The sequence below is a fragment of the Podarcis raffonei genome, chromosome 3 (assembly GCF_027172205.1).
Source record: "Podarcis raffonei isolate rPodRaf1 chromosome 3, rPodRaf1.pri, whole genome shotgun sequence".
Lineage (NCBI taxonomy): Eukaryota > Metazoa > Chordata > Lepidosauria > Squamata > Lacertidae > Podarcis > Podarcis raffonei.
In genome coordinates, this window is record NC_070604.1 from 23,404,694 (window position 1) to 23,422,937 (window position 18,244).

Here is an 18,244-nt window from a genome sequence, read left to right on the forward strand (position 1 = left end):
AGTAGAATGAAAATATTCATGGACACAGAAGTTTTAAATATGGTTTATTTGAAAAATCATTTCAGTTTAATGAGATTTCTCAAGCTCTAATTGGCAAGTACAATAACTCCCAGTATAGCATGTTGAATAGAAACTTAACATTCCAGCAGGCTCTGGGTAAGCCCAGCTGAAACCTGCAACAGCATGAACAGGCATCTGAGTATACAAAGCAAAAGAATCCCAACTGACCATCGTAGGAGAAAATGGCATTTGCAAGTGTTTATAAAATCCACCAGGGGCTGAAAGGAGAATCTTGAGTTTACAAGGACCCTATTCTCTCTCTCTCTCTTCCTTCCCAAGTCAATTGAAGGTATTAGTATAGCAGGCACAGAGGATGCCAACAGTTCTGCAGCAACTTCCAAAAGAGCCTGGGGTCAGGCAGGGGATAATGAGGTGTTGTTTGTTACAGGAACTTCCCTGAAGGATGCTTTCACATTTTAATCCTCATTTTTTCAAGGCAGTTGCTATGCGTTCTGGAGACGCTTTTAAGCCACTGCATCAACTGTCAGACGACATTAAACGGTTTAGTTTAATGCCCCTCTTCCTCGCTCATTGAGAAGTAAGGGGGAAGACATTGATAAAGCAAGTAAGAAGAAGACACGCACACCCAAATGAACAGGGGATCCAAACTCTGCAAGAAGGACTGGTCTGGAAAGGAGGTGAGCTGCCATTCAGTATTCTAGCAAGGTGGTGTGAGTGCCAGCTTTCTGGTTGTTTCTATTTCCCCTTTCACCCATTACCCTTGCATAGTATCTCCAACCCACGACCTCTGCTTTGCTTGGTAAGAATGTCTGGGATAACTGAAAAGTGCCAGCAGGGAGTGAAGCTGGGAGTGACAGGTTACACATGGATATAGTAGCAAGTACAGGTAAAGGAGGGACGCGGGTGGCACTGCGGTCTAAACCACAGAGCCTAGGACTTGCCGATCAGAAGGTCGGCGGTTCGAATCCCCGTGACGGGGTGAGCTCCCTGCTCCTGCCAACCTAGCTCAGTCCCTGCTCCTGCCAACCTAGCAGTTCAAAAGCATGTCAAAGTGCAAGTAGATAAATAGGTACTGCTCTGGCGGGAAGGTAAACAGCGTTTCCATGTGCTGCTCTGGTTTCGCCATGCTGGCCACATGACCTGGAAGCTGTACGCCGGCTTCCTTGGCCAATAAAGCGAGATGAGCACCGCAACCCCAGACTGGACCTAATGGTCAGGGGTGACTTTACCTTTACCTAAAGGTAAAGGATGCGGGTGGCACTGTGGCCTAAACCACTGAGCCTCTTGGGCTTGCCAATCAGAAGGTTGGCGGTTCAAATCCCCACGGCGGGGTGAGCTCCCACTGCTCTGTCCCAGCTTCTGCCAACCTAGCAGCTCAAAGGCATACCAGTGTGAGTGGATAAATAGATACTGCTGCAATGGAAGGGTAAATGGTGCTTCTGTGTGCTCTGTTTTCCGTCACAGTGTCCCATTGCGCCAAAAGTGACTTAGTCATGCCACATGACCCGGAAAGCTGTCTGTGGACAAAAGCCGGTTCCCTCAGCCTGAAAGTGAGATGAGCGCCATGTCCCATAGTCGCCTTTGACTGGACTTAACCGTCCAGAGGTCCTTTACCTTTTTTTACCTAGTAGCAACTGGAATGAGCACATATGAACATAAGTGATTTCTGCATATTGAGCCCATATGGAGTACACTGGCCCAACTGAGGGCCCAGCTGCATATTATTCACACATTTGGTTGGACTCCGGTGGCCCCTTAACCCCACATTTTTGGAGATTATTTGTAGGAAAGAAGCAGTGGCCATGGGGAATGGGTTCAACTCTTTCCTGCCGCCTGCTTCTCTGCTCTGAATCTTCACCTTCTAAGGTGTATTTTATTTTATTTACTACTTTGATATTCTGCCTTTCCTCCAAGGAGCTCAAGGTGGGACAAATGGTTCTCCCCTTCCCAATTTCATCATCAAAACAATCCTGTGAATAGCTTAGGCTGAGAAACCAGTTAACTAGTTTTTGTATAATCTAGATGATTACTAAAGCATGAGTAAAGCAATGACTTAAATCATTTTCATGAACACTTGCTTTTCCAGCATCGAAAACTGATGGATTTCTTTCCCTTGAAACAGCAGATTCCACAAAATCTTAATACCAAACATTCAACAACAAAAAATTAACCATTATTAAAAATGCAGAGAAAAATAATTACCTTTGGCTTAGGTCTTAGTAGAAGGTAGAATGTGGTCAAACTAATGATTAGGGAGGATTTAACATTTTTGAATTGAAGTAAAGCGCAGCCTGAGGGATGCTGGTGGCACTGTGGGTTAAACCACAGAGCCTAGGACTTGCCAATCAGAAGGTCACGGTTCGAATCCCCGCAACAGGGTGAGCTCCCATTGCTTGGTCCCTGCTCCTGCCAACCTAGCAGTTCGAAAGCACGTCAAAGTGCAAGTAGATAAATAGGTACCGCTCCGGCGGGAAGGTAAACGGCGTTTCCATCCGCTGCTCTGGTTCACCAGAAGCGGCTTAGTCATGCTGGCCACATGACCTGGAAGCTGTACGCTGGCTCCCTCAGCCAATAAAGCGAGATGAGCGCCGCAACCCCAGAGTCGGCCACGACTGGACCTAATGGTCATGGGTCCCTTTACCTTTAACATTTTTGAATTGAAGTGAAGCACAGTCTGAAAGGATCTCAGACACGAAGTATATCAGCTATTTGCTCTTGATCTGACACCTATATCAATTAAAAGATTATTTCATTAAAGAGGCTTTGCTGAAACCACAAATAAAGGGTTTTTTTTAAGATCTCCTCCCTCCAAAATTGGCGTATTTCTTTCTGCTTTCTTAGCGGATAACTTGTCTTTCAAGTCCTGTTCATGCTTTGTCAATACTGAAGGAGAGGCAGTGAAATCTTGGAAACATTTATCTACCTACTTTCTGGGCTGAGTTCCGTGTGCTGCTAAAGTCATGGAGCAATTTGGATTCTGAATGGAAATGAGTAAGCAAAGCAAAGAAATAAAAGGGTAGGGGGGGAGAGTGATGAAAGGAACGTCGTGCCGCTCAAGGATCAGAAGAAAACAATTATGTCTTAATGCTTGGGCCCTAAATAATTAAACTAATGCTCCAGGCAATAACGCATTAGTCTATAGCAAGAGGGATAGCTTTCTCCATAGCTTAGAGACCATTAATAGCCAGAAGAATTCAAGGGGGGAAAGGAAGTTGAAGAGTATTGCATACTGTAGTTGTATAACTTGTGAAAATCAAGAAATAGGATAGGACCCCTTGGAGAAGATGGGGAAAAACATTTTCCCCACCCCCTACTTTATTGCATAACTGTCAAACATGAATTCAATTTGTGAAAACTGCTCTATGTTACCCTATCAGTTGTTCAGCTTCTCATAGCTTTGTCTAAATCCTTACAGCTGCTAGGCTGTTTGAACTTGGATTTGGAATCCTGTATTTGAATCCTTTAAAAAGGCAAAGGTAAAGGACCCCGGACCATTAAGTCCTGTCACGAACAACTCTGGGGTTGCATCGCTCATCTCGCTTTACTGGCCGAGGGAGCCGGTCAGACAGTTTTTCCAGATCATGTGGCCAGCATGACTAAGCTGTTTCCGGTGAAACCAGAGCAGCGCACGGAAAATCCGTTTACCTTCCCACCGGAGTGGTACCTATTTATCTACTTACCCTTTGACAGGATTTTGTTTTGTTTTTTTATAAGATATTTATTAGCTTTTTCACACATTATAAGCACACATATCACAACAAAAAACAAAAACATAAACCATAAACACACACAAAGCACAAAAACACCACATGTATAATTTCAATCCCTTATTTTCATAAAACTTATTTTCCCGACCTCCTCGTACCTCCCCTTACTGCATTCCAATCCCTAATTAATTTTGATCAACAAATCCCTCCCTAATTTCTAATAAATAATTTTAACCTTTCTTTTCATATTGCATAATGGTTACAGCATACAACCTCATATTTTCCAAATCCACAACGTCTTAGCATTCAACAATTTTACAATGTTTCTTAAGATAGTCTTTAAATTTCTTCCAATCTTCTTCCGCCATCTCTTTTCCCTGGTCTCGGATTCTGCCAGTCATCTCTGCCAGTCCCATATAGTCTATAACTTTCATCTGCCATTCTTCCACGGTGGGTAGTTCTTCTATCTTCCAATACTTTGCGATGAGTATTCTTGCTGCTGTTGTAGCATACATAAAAAATGTCCTGTCCTTCTTTGGCACCAACTGGCCGACCATACCCAGGAGAAAGGCCTCTGGTTTCTTCAGAAAGGTATATTTAAATACCTTTTTTATTTCATTATAAATCTTCTCCCAGAAAGCCTTAATCTTTGGGCACGTCCACCAGAGGTGAAAGAATGTACCTTCATTCTCTTTACATTTCCAACACTTATTGTCGGGCAAGTGGTAAATCTTAGCAAGTTTGACTGGGGTCATGTACCACCTATAAATCATTTTCATAATATTTTCTTTTAAGGCGTTACACGCCGTAAACTTTATACCGGTGGTCCACAACCGTTCCCAGTCTTCAAACATAATGTTATGACCAATGTCTTGTGCCCACTTGATCATGGCTGACTTAACTGTTTCATCCTGTGTATTCCATTTCAGCAGCAAGTTATACATTTTTGACAAAATCTTAGTTTTGGACTCTAACAATTCTGTCTCCAGTTTTGATTTTTCCACCTGGAAGCCATTTTTCCTGTCTGACTTGAAGACCTCCATTATTTGATAATAATGAAGCCAGTCACGCACTTTATCTTTTAGTTTCTCATAACTCTGCAATTTCCATTTGTCCCCCTCTTGTTCCACAATTTCCCAATATTTCAGCCATTTCAACCCCATATTGAGTTTTTTCACGGCCTTCGCCTCCATTGGAGATAACCACCTAGGAGTTTTATTTTCCAACAAATCCTTATATTTGATCCAGACATTATATAATGCTTTCCTGACAATATGATTTTTAAAAGCTTTGTGAGCTTTAACCTTGTCGTACCACAGATATGCATGCCACCCAAAAATGTTATTAAACCCTTCTAAATCCAAGATATCTGTGTTCTCAAGTAGTAGCCATTCCTTCAACCAACAGAAAGCTGCTGATTCATAATAAAGTTTTAAGTCTGGCAGGGCAAATCCCCCCCTTTCTTTTGCATCAGTTAATATCTTAAATTCTATTCTGGCCTTTTTGCCCTGCCAGACAAATTTGGAAATATCTTTTTGCCACTTCTTGAAACAGTCCATCTTGTCCACAATCTGCAATGTTTGAAACAAAAATAACATTCTAGGCAATAACCCTTTGACAGGATTTTGAACCACTAGGTTGGCAGGAGCTGGGTCTGAGCAACGGGATTTCACCCCATCGCATAGATTCAAACTGCCGACCTTCCGATCGGCAAGCCCTATGCTCAGTGGTTTAGACCACAGCGCCACCCTTTACTCAGCCACAAATTGAATCCTTTACTCAGCCACAAATTGGGCATTCAAAAGCAGTCATGAGAGTTGTGTAAAGGGGTGTGGGGCTAGGTATGTTAGCCCAGCCTCCAAAAGTATATATGCATGCCACAGCCCCATCTGCTCCACCTCAACCTTATGGAAATGAGGAGGAAAATATCATGGTAGCTATTGGAAATCCTGATTACACAGGATTCCTGAATGTAGTTTGGATTCTTCATGTTTTACACTTAGAATCTCCCACCCACCTACACTAACCTACATGGTTATGGGCATTATAATCAGTGGGTTTTTTTAGTGGGGGGGGGGAATGGTGTTGGTACTCACCATGAATTTGTTACAGTACGTACCACACTTAACATTTGTAAAATTATTAATAATAGTAATAATAATAATAATAATAATAATAATAATAATAATAATAATGGTGCCAGTGCTGCATACCTTTGAGTGCCTCCAGAAAAAAAGCACTGAATAATTAAATGATAATAAAACTCTAGAATGCCCTGGTCCTGCCCTTTAGCAGGGGTAGATTCGCCACACTCCTCTTTCTTGGGCAAAGGCCAGAGCTGGTTTCTACCATGGGAAGGGGAACTTGGGGATCACATGGGCAGGAATGTTCAATAGGATGAAACAGTCAGGCTGCTATTTAAGTCTTCTCCACCCTCTCCACCTCATTCTCTTTTGCAGCACCCTCCCTCCTCCCTCTCTCTACAGTGTTGGCTTTTTGCTATTTGCCTTTTCTGGGGGCTAAGTAGGAATTTGAGGGGCAGCAATGAATTGACCCTTGGAACTATTCTTTTTTTTTGCCTGCTCCACACCATAGGGTTATTTGATTTGCTCTTGATGTATGTTCTTATTTGGTGTGTTTAGCATTGAGTGTGGGCACAAAAGGAAAATTAAGAACTTAATTGACAGGCACCCTGAGGCATTATGGGGTTTAAGAGTATGCTTGAGTCACCTTGGGGATGTGTGCACCTTGGTGAACTCTGATGTGTGCGTCTTGTTGGGTTCAAAAACCCAAGGCTCATTTAGTAGGGAGTGAGAATTTTCTTCCAATACCTGCCAGAAGAGTGGAGGGGTGCATCTGTCATATGTGTCAATTCAAACCCATCTGCCATTACATACATAATTTGGTTATTGTTTGACAAATCTATTGTTATATTTGAATAAATGTTATCTTTCCACGGTTACCCTGCCTCTTGAGTCTTTTCCCATGTTGTCTTGCCAAAGTGCAAGTTGGGATCCTGCCTTTTGGCCAAACTAAAGGATATGGAAGGACACGTTGAAGCTGAAAACTCTATTTTGTAAGTGTTGAACCAAATTTAATGAAACAATTAGAAAAGGGGACAGGAATTAAAAAGTTACTTGGCTGTTACTAATTACTAATCCTACATATATATATACCAAGGTTTTCATTGTGGGTTTTGTTTTTTGCATTTTTATTCCAGTCCTTTGAAACGCTTTCAGCATCTCTAAAGAAGCATGTTATGAACATCCAAAAAAAGTGATGATGTAATTTTTTAATCAAATCACAGGATCCATAAGCAGATAGAATATGCCTTGAAGCATTTAAAAAAAAATTAAAAATAACCTGCTTGCCAGAAGCTAAAGTAAAGCACATCCATTTTCCATTGTACAGTCTGAATGGATAATTAGTTTTATAACTTGAGTCTCTTGTGAGTAGCTGTCCAGTGAGTGTTGGAAGCATTTAAAGATTCTTGCAATAACACATCTTTAACAAATATACAATCACTTTCCCTCCTGCAATTAATTTGTGAAACAGCTTTGGAGAGGAACTTGACTTATGAATTACAGGAAACTTTTGAATCCCATTTTTCTTCCCAGTGGCAAGACAATAAATCTATTCTATAACCCTGTTAATTTAGGAAGAATTACATTTCTTTAAACAAAGCATGCTGGCTCCTCTCAGTATGACAGTAGTCTAACTTGGAGGTTACCAGATCATTCATAATTGGGGCAAGACTATATTTGTCCTAGTAAAGACACAGCTGGCAAAAGATGGTAAAAGGCACACAGTGTTACAGAAGCAAGTTGTGCTTCCGATCACAAAGACTGATCAAGGAGAACTCCTAAAGCAACGTTGTCTAGCATTGGCTGAAAACCACTCCCTTGTGCTATTGAACTACCTGCCCAGCAAACCATCTTGTCAGGATTGATTATTTGTGTCTATTAGCTCTCATCTACTCCATTACCTTAGCCAGACACCCATTTGACACTTCCATTGCATCACCTGGATTTGATGAAAAGCTAGGCTTGCCATTCGTCAGGAAAACTCCTGACATGTCCTGGTTTGGGGGTGTAAAAATGGTGTCGGGGGGGATTTTGTCGAATTGGAAAAATGTCAGGGAAAACCCAGATGTTTGTCAATGCGATGGAAAAAGCAGTGGAAACAGCTCCAAAAGCTCCAAAGCATTATCTTTGGGTTAGGTTTCCCAGAAAAAAGCTCAACAATGTGGGTTTGTTCCCTAAAAAGCTCAACAACTTTCTGACAAGTGGGTGTCAGGAATTTAACTTTTTGAAATATGGCAACCCTATGAAAAGAAGAGCTAGAACTAGTGGTGTCCTTCACACATTGATGAGACCTCGTCCTTATTCTCCAGATGCCCTCACTCAGCTGTTTCATGTCAATGTGAAGTACGGTAAAATGGGTGGAAGGAACAACCCCATAACATAACTGGATAGCTCTTATTCTCACCCATCTTCACAAGGATATATTTGCAGTTGCCCCTGAAGAAAGGTTTCTACTCTGAATGTGTTATGCAGAAATAAAGACCAGTTTATTTCAACAAATTATTTCTAGCATCTGTTGAACTTCTCTTTAATCTTCTTTTCTAAACTGGTTGGTATATCTGCCCACCTAGCTCTGTCCTCTTTCCTTTACTGATGTTTTGGTTTTGCTGTATTGTTTCATTGTTATTGTTAAACCAGAGACTAACTTTACTTAAGAATAATAATGAGACAGGTCTCCTGGTTTGGAGCCATCAGTTTCACTCCCTCGATGGGGCAGAGAAGCAAATCCAGTCCACAGTGTCATGTCTGCAAAGCCAAATAATACTCGACTCTTGTGGTGTTTCCATAGTAACTAGTGCCTTAGAATTCACACCAGTAAGGCAATAAAACCAAGTTAGGGTGCCTCATGTAGAAAACATATGGATTTTGTTTTTATTGTTAACATTAAAAACTCTCTAAAATATTTAAAGCCATATGAAGTTTTACATCTGTATCTTTAGAAGAGTGTGTCAGCAAAGCCACTGTATTATCTCCATGGAGCAAATGTGGGCAAAAGAAAAAGAAAATGGAAATATTGACTAACATTTACGGGAAACAACTGTCTAATTGAGGCATAATAGAAAGTGGGGAAGGGTTCCCAGAACTGGAGTGAAATACTTACCATCCTTTCCCAGAGTAGGCAGAGCATAGGAGCCAAGTCCTAGGGTTCAAGGGGTCTTCAGCCTTCCCAGTAAAATATTTGAGGGGGCTAGGTCCTCCCAAAGTTGATGGGCATTGCCATTCAAATGGTGTGTGCGCACCATGTCATGTGATTGATTTGTGCAGGGCAGGGCTTACCTGGGCCTCCCAATATTCTATTCAAGTTGGCACCCCAGACGCAGAGGGAGGGGATCAAATTCTGGGAGCTCCTTACGGTTGTAGAGAATCGTGACTTTCCCTTAACGGAAAGCTCTTTGCTTCCACAAGTTGGTGAACCCATTATTTCCCCTTACTGGAGCCCTCCATGTCATATTGATCGATTCCATGCTCTCATCCTTCTAGATACTGAATTCTGCGCAAGCTGGCGTTTCTGAATACTTCCAGGAAGGCTTTTTTTAAATCAGTGGTCCATTGGTATGTGGGGGGATTATAAAGAAGCATGTTCATGATTATTACTATTTTTATTCATGATGAATACATTTGTTCATGATGATTACTGTTATTTTATTGTCCATTCTTCTTCATGCAAAAAGATTGCTCGCCGTAACTTGACCATGTCTCCAGCAGACCCATCTTACTCATATTAAGATTCTCCGGCGACTCCCATTGGGAGCAATTAAGTTATTTCTCCCTGAAAGTTTACATCCTCTGCAACTGGGTTCAGTGGAGTGGGGCTAAGCTTCTAAACACTCTTGAACATTCTATTGTGCCTTGCTATATATTAGTCTGGTGATTTGCTACACGGGAACTGCTGCCTTTTTGCCGTGTTGATCCTGGTTGGCAGGCCCATATTCCCATGTCATTGTTGTCGCGTTGACTATATGACTATCTATTAAACTGGGCCTAGAAGGCAGTATATTAGTATTCTGGTAGCTTAAGCCATCCAGGTGATGAATAGCAAAATACTAATCCTGTAGCTCTGAAAAGGCTTTTGCAGCTGACCCTCAGGACTGCAAGATTTAAAGCACAGCGTGACTTAGCACAGTCAACTCTTGTGTACAAGTATTGTGCAAATGATGAAAAACCAGGCCTTGGGTGGTGCAGTATCTTTCTTGCAGATAGCTTTTGCTTGTTGTATTAAATTACTGCCTGCCTTCTATTTAAAAACAACATTGAACAACCTTATAAATGGGGGAAGCATTAACAGTCCCGGGTCTGAAAAATGTATCCAGTTCAGGATACTGAAATGACTATAGTAAGATTTTGTTGCAAATCAACCTCCTCCAATCTTTGTTTGATGACCTTTTTTGCTGTAATTAGATCTAAATTTAGTATATCGGAAGGAGAGATTCCATAAGACAACAGTTTGGAATGGATTTTTGTTGCCCATGGGCTGGTAAATTCATCTCTCCAAAGGCACTGAATAAGATGGTAATTGGGCAATTTATGCCAAAGGGACAGCCAGTAATTAAAGGCATGTCTCCACATCAGGATCTCTAAGGAGGGGGTCTTGAGTTCTAAGCGAATAGCAGAGTTGCTTACACAGGAGGGTAGTTTCAAAAGGCGTCTGAGAAAAAGATTTTGCAATGTCACCAGAGGCATGAAGTTTACAAAAGCGCCCCATAGAGGGACCGCATAGGCCATAGTTGCAACCACTTTTGCACTATAAACTTTTAAGGCAGATGGAACATGCATAGCCCCCTCTGTAAAGAAAAAGCGTAATAGAGCGTAGATAAGGGCTTTGCCCTTATTTTGTAAGTATGTGATATGCGCTTTCCATCCCATATTATACTGAAAGTAAATTCCTAGATATTGAAATTTGTAGACTTGTTCAATTGGCTTCCCCTCGAGTTCCCACCTATACAATTTACGACTCCTGGAAAAAATTAGGACTTTAGATTTGGAATGGTTAATAGTAAGTAAATTTGTTTGGCAGTATAACGTGAAGATCTTAAAGGCCCTCCTCAAACCGATTCTTGAATATGAGAGGATCACCGCATCGTCAGCGTACAATAGTAAGGGGCAGCGATAGTCTGCAAGCCTGGGTGCATGAATGGTGGTTTGGGCCTCAACTAGGGGAGTTCTCATGTCACTAATATAGAGGTTAAAGAGATAGGGGGCAAGGATGCACCCTTGTCGGACCCCCTTATTTATTGGAACAGAGTTTGTGAGATCGCCCTCAGGTGTTAACCTCACCCTAGCGGCTGTCCCTTCATGTAATTTAATCATTAGCCACAACAGCCTTTTATCTATACCCCACTTTGCCAATTTTTCCCATAGCAGCTCTCTAGAGATACTGTCGAAAGCCGCCTTCAGGTCTATAAAAGCGGCACATAAAAGACCATGAGTGGGGGAAGAATACTTCCGCGCCAAATGATGTAGAATTATTGCATGGTCAATAGAAGCACGATTAGGTCTAAACCCGGCCTGTTCATGGCCTATCAGATTGGAATCTTCGGCCCATTGGGTTAGTCTGGTTAGCAGGAAGCGAGTATAGATTTTTCCGATGATTGATAATAAACTGATATTACGATAGTTTCCTGGGTCCTCTGGTGGTCCTTTTTTGTATATAGGAATTATGATGGACTCCTTCCATGATCTAGGTATCTGGCCCGTGGCATTAATTGCATCAAAGATTTTTGCAAGAATTTTGGCCCACCATGCTGGGTGTTGTTTAATAGCTTCCGCCGGGATCAGATCGGGCCCTGGGGCTTTATCAGTTTTCAGTTTAGCAATTAAATCAGCTATTTCCTCCGGGTCAGTATCTGGCCATATGGGCAAGTGGCATGAAAGAGTATCAGAATGAATGTTAGAGATCACTGTCTGGGAGAAATATTTTCTTAGAAATTGTTCCCATATCGGGGCTGGTATAACCGTCAATGGGTATTTCCTCGATCTTTTGTTGATTAAATTCCAAAAACCACGAGAGCTGCGAAGCTTAGAGGCAGCAATCAGCGCTTGCCAACGTCTTAGCTGCCATTCATGCTTGGCTGACTTCTGTGCCTGTTTGTAAGCAATTTTGGCCTGGAAGTACTCTGGGGGAAGAGTTTCAGCTCCAGAAGATTTATATCTGTTGTAGATACAACAGAGAGAGAGTCTAGCTTGCTTACATTTGGGATCAAACCAAGGTGCACCGAACCTGGGTTGATCTCGGTTAACCAGGTGAGTCGGCATCGTAAAGAAGCTAGTTAAATCTACAGAGAGGTGGGAGAACCACTCCAATATCCTATTTGGTTCAGACAACTCCGCCACTGAAACAATAGGGGGTTCGGAGATATTCCTCTGGAAGAATTCTGCGTATTTTTGGGCCTGTTTCATAGACCATTTAATGCTTCTTACTTGAGCTGCGGCATTTAAACCTACATGAATTGGGTGTGAACCGCTAACCGGGTGCCAGTCAAGCGTTAGCTTGGCCGCTAGAGGTAGGTGGTCACTAGATTGTACATTGTCTACCTTAAAATAAAAGAAGTTTGAGAATAGGTCTTCTGAAACTAGAAGGTAGTCTAGGACACTATTTGATGTTGTGCCCAAATGAGTGAATTCACCTGGCACGTCCGGAGGGCAATTGCCATTCAAAATGTTCAAATTCATACGAATGGCCAATTGATAAAGAAGGACTCCCGCCTCATTCGCTCTGATGTCCTTAGATCTTCTTGATGTAAAAGAGATTAAATCAGATTTTGGGTAGTGGGGAGGAACCCACCACTTGGCCTTGATTATCCCATCCCAATTGGCGCCTGTACGTGCATTAAAGTCACCACCCATTATCGATGGAATATTAGGGTACATAACATAGCATGCCAATAAATGCTCTTCCAGAGAATCCCATCTATAATGGAGGTCCGATATAAGACCACCTGGAGGAAGATAGACATTGGTGATTAATAGGGAGAATTTTTCGCTTGAAATCAGACCTGTAAAAGCAAAAGGAGGAAAAGTCTGAACTAGCGAGAGTTTAGCGCTCATTTTAAGCGATATGGCGATTGCAAGACCACCTCTGGACCGGCCACCTTTTTGGGAGGGACTAGCTGGAAGTGATATCAGTTCAAAGCCATTTATGTCTATTTTCTCTTCTTCCCATGTTTCTTGCAAAAGGATTATCTGAAAAGAGTTTATATAGGACAAAAATTCGGGATCTAATCTTTTCCTTTTCCAGCCAGCAATATTCCAACTTAGGACTGCTAGCTGGGGACTTCTGTGTTGTTCTTTTAACAGTCAAAGCGAAGGAGGGGCAGGCTCTCTGGAAGAGACAGAAGATGTAACAAAAAAATCAGTTATTTTACATTGGGAAGATGGTAACTGTGAGGAGCCCTCCAAATTAAAATTTTTAACAATTTGGTTCGACTGTTGGAACACCGAGGATGATCTACTAGAAGTAGATCCCTGAACAGGAGGTTTCTTCATTTCGAAATTCTTTGTACAACTTGACAGAGAAATACCCAGAGAGGGAGAAATTAAGTCCGTCGGAGAAAACCCTCTAGCAGATTTATCATCAGGCATTAGGATGATTTTATTGATGCGTCCCATCGGGTCTTCAATCGTTTCCGACGACGGGTCCCGAAGTGTAACATTCACATTTTCCTTTAAAGAGGGTAGTTGAGGGGACATCACGGGGGCGGTAATTGCGGAAGACTCTCTCAGGGGCATCACTTGTGGACTACTTCTATATCTGGTCGAAACTGGAGAAGATTCTAGCTCTGGCATAGATGAGTGAGTTAAAGAGGGATTTGAGTCAGGCAGGGAAATCAGAGTTTCGTCCTTAGGTGTGTTGGTCGATGGATGTAGATGAAGGTTAAGTGAGGATGGCAGAGCCTGGTCGTCTCGTGGAATAGCACTGGGGGCAGAAACAACTTGAAGATTTGAGTCTTGCAGGATGGTTTTTGTTTTCAAAGTGGGGCTGAGCTGAAGAAGGTCGACCACTTCTGTCCGGTGAACCCAAGTGGGGTTGTTTGAAGCATCGTTAGTATCTTCCCCTCTGTGTTGGACTTGCAAAAGCTGCGATTTAAGCGTGTCAAATCTTTGCATCATCATCGACTGTTCTTTCGGAGGGAGGGCTCTGAATGAATCAATAAGTTCCCTTTCATCAAGGGCAGTCTGCAGGTTTCCGTCCTCATATATGTCTGTTTGAGAGGGTATCGAGATTGGTCGAGAATGGCACGCTGCAGAATCATCGCAGTGGGGCCTAACAGTATTTTGAAGTAAGGCAGAGTCTCTTGTCCTAATGTCCTCACCGCCAGGGCACCTTTTTAGAAGGGGTTTGATCTTGCTATCTGCAAAAACCCTCGTTGCTACGATATCGGCCATGGACAAAAGCGTTTTCCGCCTAACAATAATAGATGGTATCTTTTCAGAGTGGAACGCAAGTATCACCTTCAAGAAGTTTGTCTGTCGGAACAGGGGCATCACCGCATATAGGTCAATCTGGTGTTTCTTAATTTTTAAAAGTTTGCTTAAACAGTCTTTAGCCCCTTCTAGCGATGACCATCTTCCTATTTCCGACCTGACAGAAAGGCAACTTTTCTTGGGTTGCAGAGTTAATATCTGATTATTCAATTGGGAATTTAAGATATATTTAATTTTAGTCTCCTTTCTTTTATCTGAATTGGGGTGAGGCAATAAGTAACTAACATGCTATAGTCACACACACAGAGAGACAGCATTCAGCATGGAAGGAGCAGAGATTTGTATCTTCAGAAGACTGATTGCAGAAGTCTCAAGGAAAAGAAAACAGGTGGAGAAATTGGCTGCTTCTGATGTTGATCTTATTAATTCAGTACTGAAAAATGCACTTGCTTTTTAAAAACCACAAACCCTACAACCCTTCTCTGAGGAAAATAGGGACATCCTATTCCATACCCTCCAACATTCCTCAGAGGAAAATAGGGAGATCCTACCATAACCTCCATCATTTCTCACATGAAAATAAGGAAGTTCTAAGGAGAAGAGGAACATTCTGAGATAAAATCAGAAACTGGGGTGGCTTCTGTAAATCCTGGACTGCCCCTGAAAGATAGGGGCACTTGGAGGGTCTGCATTAGCAGGGCAGAACATTTTTGAGAAATTGGTGACAGGCTTTCAGAGCAGCTCTGGAGTCTATGGATACTATTGATGCATAAGAATATGCATAAGATTATCCCAGAGCAAGTGAGATGAAATCTTTTCTTTTCTTTTGTTACTGGTCAGGTACTGAAAGTAAGCTTTTGAATTGAGGTTTCAAAGAGTAAAAAAATAAAAAGTTGTACACAAGTTTTATCTAAAACTCTTTAGAATGAAGTAGCAGGAAAATGTTTTAACTGGATTTCCAACAGTTTGGGTAGAGACCTCAGAGACAGAGTGAAAGCATTATGCAAGTAAATATAAAAGAAACCAGACTGTAAGAGGCACAGTGTGGTTCACCGACCCAATTACAAAAGTGTAACTCAGGTAACTATATTGTGGACAGATCCACAGTCTACATTTAAAGGACATCTAAGGCACATTTAAAGTATATGACTTCCCCCAAAGAATCATGGGAACTGGAATTTGTAAAGGGTGCTAGTAATTGTAGTTATGTGAGGGGAAAACTACAGTTCCCATTATTCTTTTGGGAGGTCATGTGCTTTAAATATGCTTTAGATGGCACTTAAATTTATGGTATAAATAGAATTAAAATAAATATTTTAATGACACTGCTTCATCACAATTAGTGACTATCTTCATTGTGACTCTCTTGTATGTGCTAAATATAGTTACACAGCAGTGAATAAATATAGTTACACAAGCACTATTCACATATTTTTGGTTCTTGTGTTTGTGGTGATATTTCTACAGGGTCTATGTCATCACATTCTTGCTATTCAAAATCAGTGTTGTATTTTTCTGACTCTGATTCAAAGCTCTTTCTTCAGTTAAAACTCTTATTTAAATTCAAAACCTTTCTGTTTAAATTTTGAATCAGCAGAGGAAGATCATGTGCAAATGATATAATTATCTTTTCTTTTTTTAGTTAGAATAACATCTGTTCCATTCTAACATTTTTGGACACATCAACTAAGAAATGCAAAAGCCAATAAAAATAAGTAATTTGTTGTACTCAAGGAGAAGAAAAAGCCCTGCATTTAATTCAATTACATCTATGATAAAACATTAATCATAGCTTTCCCTTCTTAATAGAAACTGATGACGGTGCACAATATTTTCAAACTGTAAAACGAATATCAGAATATCTATATATATATATATATATATATATATATATAAAAAAACTGGAAGAGCTTCATTTTATTTTAAGATAACCAAAATTAAAAGTGGGGGGAAGTCTGTGTTTGGTAGTGCCAAAACCAGACATCATAGGAGCTCATTGTACTTCATTTAAGTAAAGAATAGAATTTCAGGAGGCTTTGGCAAGGCTGGATCAAAATGTTTGAGGGCATTGACAGAGTTCCAGATATAGTCTCCCCCTCCAAAGGAACACATGAAATAAGGACCCATAAAATAAGTCTTGTGGTATCTTACACACTAGCCAGTTCCCTATAGCCTAAGCTTTCGTGGACTACAAAAAGTACTCTGAGGATGTGGAGTTTCACAACTGTCAGTTAAATCCAAATAAGTAACCATTTTGTCAATACTGATAATCAAAAAGAAAATACTCTAAGCTTGCACAGTTCCACACACTTGCTGACTGGGAAAGCAGGCAAAAGGTAAAGGAGCCCTGGACAGTTAAGTCTAGTCAAAGGCGACTATGGGGTTGTGGTGCTCATCTCGCTTTCAGGTCAGGGGATCTGGCGTTTGTCCACAGACAGCTTACCAGGTCATGTGGCCAGCATGACTAAACTGCTTCTGGCACAACAGGACACCGTAACAGAAACCAGAGCGCACGGAAACGCCATTTACCTTCCCACCACAGCAGTGCCTACTTATCTACTTGCACTGGCATGCTTTTGAACTGCTAGGTTGGCAGACGCTCGGACAGAGCAATGGGAGCTCACCCTATCGTGTGGATACGAAGCGCCGAACTTCGGATCAGCAAGCCCAAGGGCTCAGTGATTTAAACCCTTGGGAAAGCAGACCAGGTGAGGGCTGGGGTGTGCTCCCAAGTGGGGAAGTAAGGCTGGGCCTGTTCTTATAGTAAGATGGGCCCTGGTATCCCCACCCCCGCCCAACTGTATTCACTCAGTCAGCAAGCAAACAATATACCACATGACAATCTGCAACACCAGAAACCAGCAATAGTGATGGAGACATCAGTCTTTTTCTCCTCGGACAAGTTTTCATGTTCATTCATGAATCTGTTCCATTTCCAAATAAATTTCTGGGTTGCTGTTGTTGTTTTTAAAAAAGCTGTACCAAGATTATGCATTTAAATACATATTTTATCCTGACATATGTCTAGATGTATTTTACCCTAAAGGACATGTTGTTAATGCATTTGGTACATTAAACAAAAAAAGGAGGGGGAGAATGGGGGAGTGGAAGAGTACTTATTCACCCTCATTTCCACCTTGACAGTATCTGTAGAGTGAATATTACAGGATGCACCATGGCGTCTTGCCTCGCCCCCCAACCTGGAACCCTGTGGCTTGACTACAAATGGAGACAATTTAAATCGCAGCATCAAATTTGACTGTTATATCAGCATCAGACAGCTGAAGGTCCTTCCAATATTTCCCCAGATTTGTATTTGAAATTACTTGTAAATTTTCTAGTTTTGTCCGGGCAATTTCCTTCATAATCAGTGGATTATGGACTAAAAAGTTTACATGAGCATGACTAATGTGTGAAAACAAACATATGTCTATGCAATTATCAAATTGCATGGGTAATTAATTTTTTGTATTTGGGGAATCTTTGTTGTTTGCTGTGCCATTGTCACAGAAGCAAAAGCGATCTTTACAGTTGGAATGGCAACCTGGAAGGCGGAGGAGACAATCGAGTTAAAATTAGAAAACCCTCTGAAGCTGTACACTGAAGTTGTTTTCAATACTGTGAGGTTGAACACACCAAATGATTTTTAATTCACAGAGTCCCAGAGGTTCCACCTAGATGAACCAGCTCCAGCTGTGATGGCAGTTCATCAAGGATTGTGCAAGTTCATCTGATGAATGGAGAAGACTGAGAATAGGCAGACTCTTCTCAGAGTCGGTTTGCTTTTAAAGCTGGTGCATACTGCAGCATTATTAGGATACGGACCTGACTCTGGCAGCCATGCCTCCCAAAGGAAATGATGAGCGTCCATTTTCTCCTTTAATTTGTGCCATTTTTGTTTGAAGAGATGCTAATTTAAGCTTATCTATTTGCCTAGTGCTCAGGTCGGCTAATAATCCTAAATATGTGCTGTGAATCTGGTGCGCAATCCTTCTCGCTCTATGCACAGAG